General features: G+C 44.2%; 1 protein-coding gene across 1 annotated transcript in view; it reads left to right on the top strand.

Moving 5' to 3' along the window:
* The window catches only part of LOC104984384 (GTPase IMAP family member 5-like), a 23,300-nt gene that overhangs the window by 5,825 nt on the left and 12,552 nt on the right, over positions 1–4,923 (top strand). The gene's annotated exons all lie outside the window — the stretch shown is intronic.

Raw genomic sequence — 4,923 nt, 5'->3', positions numbered from 1 at the left:
GGTGCGGCGCCGCTGCTGCGCCGTCGACAACCGAGCGGCTGACAGGGAGCAGGAGGCACAGGTCAGGGAGCTGATGGGGCTGGTGGAGGAGCTGGTTAGGGACCATGGTGGCAGAGTCCCCTACACCAATGACGTGTACCGCCTGGCACAGACCCTGGGTGGGTTGAGCCCCAGGGAAAGGCTGCACAGTATGGTGAAGTGACTGGCTGCCCACGTACTGATGTGGCCACTGGCTGGGGTGTGGCAGTGGCCCAAGGTGGTGCTGTGGACCCGGTGTAAGCTGGGCCTGGCCACCCTGCTGGGCCCTTTGTTGCTGCCGTGCCTTCTCTGTAGGCACCTGCCTGAGGCGGTGACTGTGTGACCTTCAATCTTGCAGGTCACCTGGCAAGAAAGGACCTGGACACTTGGATCTGAAGGGGGATTTCCAAGGAATCAGAGTTTTCAGAAATTTCATGTTTACTCCAGCACATAGTTTTAAAATAAAGTTGTACCGCTTCAAAACATCCTTAAACTGTGTTATCTTGATGTATTGGTCATCTGTGAGAAATGGTAAAATGACTGGCAGTTTTCAGTAGAAAATGGATTCCTAGCAAAGGGAATGGAGAAGGCAATGGCACCCCACTCCACTACTCTTGCCTGGAAAAGCCCATGGACGGAGGAGCCTGGTGGGCTGCAGTCCATGGGGTTGCTAAGAGTCAGACAGACTGAGCGACTTCACTTTTCACTTTCATGCATTGGAGAAGGAAATGACAACCCACTCGTGTTCTTGCCTGGAGAATCCCAGGGACAGGGGAGCCTGATGGGCTCCTGTCTATGGGGTTGCACAGAGTCAGACACAACTGAAGCAACTTAGCAGCAGCAGCAAAGGGAAAACCCACTCTTTTTATTTTGAGCTTGTGTGTGTCTGTTTGCTGTTTTGTTTGTTTAGACACTGTTTTTCTCTCTTTGGACTGCTATTTTAAAGAGAGAGAGAGAGTCTGGGTGGCTTAAAAACAACAGACATTTATTCCTCACAGTTCTGGAGGCTGGAAGTCTAAGATCATGGTTGGGTTTGGGGGAGAGTCCTCTCTGAGATTGCAGAATGCCAACTTCTGACAGTGATCTCACATTCAATTAGAACAAGGCACTAATTCCAATCATGAGAAATATACCCTCCTGACCTAAGACCCTCCCAATGACACCACCTCCTAATACCTTCCTCTCCAGACTAGGTTTTCAACTTGTGAATGTTGAGGGGGGAGGGGGCAGACACAAACATTCAGACCATAGCCTATACAGACTCTTCTTGATGTTTTCTAGTTCTTATAGGTAGTTATCTCCCTTCAGTGACCCCTGCGGATTTTTATTATCATCAAGGAAAGAGAAGTCACAGTCAAACATGTTAATGTTTAATTCCAGGTGACACTGAAAGTCAAAGCCACTCAGTCTTGTCCAACTCTTTGCAACCTCAGGGACTATACCATCCATGGAATCCTCTAGGTCAGAATTTTTGGAGTGGGCAGCCTTTCCCTTCTCCAGGGGATCTTCCCAACCCAGGGATCGAAACCCAGATCTCCCACATAGCAGGCAGATTCTTTACCAGATGAGCCACAAAAAGAATCCACCTAGCAATGCAGGAGATTCACGAGCTGGGTAATCGATCCCTGGGTCAGGAAGATACCCTACAGCAGAGAATGACAACCCACCCCAGTATTCTTGCCTGGAAAATCCCATGGACAGAGGAGCCTGGTGGGCTATAGTCCATGGGGTTGCAAAGAGTTGGACACGACTGAGCACACGCACATACATCAGTTTATTTACCAGTACAGTGACTTAGAACCAAGAAGTTAAATGTGACTGTACTGAAAATAACACAATTTCTAATTTTCTAGCATGTATTATGGTTCACATCTGTCCAAAATTAAGTAAGATTTGGGGAAAATAACACACAATGTCTTCAATGTAGTTATCTATCTGGATTTTAATGCAAATAATAATAAAGTTCCTGTCTCAGAGAATGGGAAGAAACCACAGGTACATCAGCAGAGAGCCCCAGAGAAGTTGAGGTTAGGTGTGGCTGCACCGTTGTGGGGTTTTACAGGGGGTAGGTCAACTCACCTAAGTCCTTGAACCCCATCCTTAAGTTGTGTAAACGATCGTTATCATTATCGTTTCCATATTTCTGAAACAACACTTCAAAGGGAAGCCTTTCTGTCAGCCACACCCTAGTTAGGAGGTGTGGATGCAGGAGGACACAGATACACCAAGACTATCAGGGCTCAAGTGTGCTAAGGGGGAGGGTGATGTGTGGGGGACGTGGAGCAGGCCAGAGGGATAATGGAGGGCAGGGAAAAGTGAGGTTGTGCTCAGGCACCCTAGGGCTATCCCAGTTCCGTGGAACAGGAGTGTATGCACATGCGCTTCAATGCCACCTCAGAGTAAAGTTCTGGGGACTCGGGATGGACTCTGGCCTTAAGGCTGCCTGCAGTTGGGGGACCTGAGGGCAGTGACTTAGACTCAGTGAAGTTGAGCTGGAAAAAAAATTTATTATCAGTTCCTTCTTTAGCTGCCTGCTGGGCCCATGCAGGGACTCTCAGCCAGAGAGAAAATCCTTCTACAACCTGAGGCGCCCAGGAAAGGGCCGACGTAGCGGGGACCGCCAGGTCTGCAGCTTGCCCATCCAGGGCCACGTGTGCACCAGCACACGCTGTGGGCCAAGACTGCTTACCACAGAACTGAATTTAACCTGCTGTTCTTTCAGTTTTTCGTTTTCTCACATCCGAATGTACATCTATACCTTCCAATTTCAATCATTACTTATTATTTGTCTTGTTCATAAATGTTAATACGATTTTTAAGACAAAAATGAGTGTTAGTTGCTCAGTTGTGTGCGACTCTTTGGCGACCTGATGGACTGTAGCCTGCCAGCCTCCTCTGTCCATGGAATTCTCCTGGCGAGAATACTGGAGTGGGTTGTATTCCCTTCTCTAGGGGATCTTACTGACCCAGGGATTGAACCCGAGTATCCTGCATTGCAGGCAGATTCTTTACCATCTAAGCTATCAGGGAAGCCCTAAATATGAGTGTGAGGGTTATCAAATTCTCATGCAAACTGTAGCATCTAGAAATATATAGGATCAGAAGAAGGCTTGACATTGTGGGTAAAATGCCCTGTTTGAGGTATCAGTGGGACCGTTGTGCGGTACAGTAGAAAGAGCAGGAGATGTGCGGAGGGCTTATGTACCAAAACCTGTCCCTATGAATTTGCTCAGAGACTTTGTGGCCAAGGGGCTTCATCTTTTCTTGAGATATATATATTAAAATTAATCTTAATATGTATGATGAATTAATGCAAGAGAAAGCACTTTGTAGGTTAAATTCCATAAGAATATGACACAGAAATGAAAAGTGTAGAGAAAACATCATGATAATAATCCTCATAAATAAATTTCATACTCATAAATACATAAATTTCACTCGTGAATACTCCACATTTAGTATTTGTAAATACCCACAGAGTTGGGTACTAGTGGTAATAAAAGGCCCGTATGATTAGTCATCAATTATATTTACAAAGTACAATCAAAGTTGTACTTATTCTCTAAAATATTGCTAGTTTCTAATTCTTAGATTTAAAACTATATAGACTTATAAGTGGGACATCCCTGGTGGCTCAGACAGTAAAGAATCTGCCTGCAATTCAGGAGACTTGGATTCAACCCTTGGGTTGGGAAGATCCCCTGGAGCAGGGCTCGGAAACCCACTCCAGTATTCTTGCCTGGAGAGTCCTCATGGACAGAGGAGCCTGCAGGCTACAGTCCATGGGGTAGCAAAGTCAGACACGACTGAGTGACTAAGCACAGCACAGCACAGATTGACTCATAAGTAAGTGAAAGGCACAATTTTTAATTTTTTAAGTGTAATAATTTAAGAGCTTCCCTGGCAACTCAGAGGTTAAGACTCCCTGTTTCCACTGCAGGGGGCATGGGTTCAATCCCTGGTCTGGGAAGTAAGATCTCACATGCTACACAGCACAGCCAGGAAAAGTTTAAATATATATAATTTAATAATACACAAGTAATACAAAATAGATAATAAAGCAAAATAATGCAGGATTGATCATAAAACAGAACACATAATTGTAGAGAAAATACTATAAAAATTTAATGCTTAATATTTTATGATAAAAACTACCTCATGAAGTATGAAGGATAATTATCATTAAGAACCTTTTATTTGCAGAGGAAAGTAATCTACTGAGAATCAAGTGATTTTCTAAAGGCAAAAAGTGGCAAATCAGAACCTGAAACTATTATTTCTTACTGTCATATAAAGGGAACAAGAGATCAATTTGCCAATATCTGCTGGATCATGGAAAAAGCAAGAGAGTTCCATAAAAACATCTATTTCTGCTTTATTGACTGTGCCAAAGCCTTTGACTGTGTGGATCACACACACACAAAACAAAACAAAACAAAAAAAAAACCTGGAAAATTCTGAAAGAGATGGGAATACAAGACCACCTGACCTGACTCTTGAGAAATCTGTATGCAGGTCCAGAAGCAACAGTTAGAACTGGACATGGAACAACAGACTGGTTCAAAATAGGAAAAAAGAGTATGTCAAGGCTGCATATTGTCACAGTGCTTATTTAACTTATATGCAGAGTACATCATGAGAAATACTGGGCTGGATGAAGCACAAGCTGGAATCAAGATTGCTGGGAGAAATATCAATAACTTCAGATATGCAGATGACACCACCCTTATGGCAGAAAATGAAGAGGAACTAAAAAGCCTCTTGATGAAAGTGAAAGAGGAGAGGGAAAAAGTTGGCTTAAAGCTCAACATTCAGAAAACGAAGATCATGGCATCTGGTCCCATCACTTCATGGCAAATAGATGGGGAAACAGTGGAAACAGTGTCAGATTTTATTTTTCTGGGC

This window comes from Bison bison, unplaced genomic scaffold (assembly GCF_000754665.1).
Source record: "Bison bison bison isolate TAMUID 2011002044 unplaced genomic scaffold, Bison_UMD1.0 scf7180017845383, whole genome shotgun sequence".
In the NCBI taxonomy this organism is placed as follows: Eukaryota; Metazoa; Chordata; class Mammalia; order Artiodactyla; family Bovidae; genus Bison; species Bison bison.
Note: the sequence above shows the minus strand (reverse complement) of the source record. Positions and strands in the feature narration are given on the sequence as shown.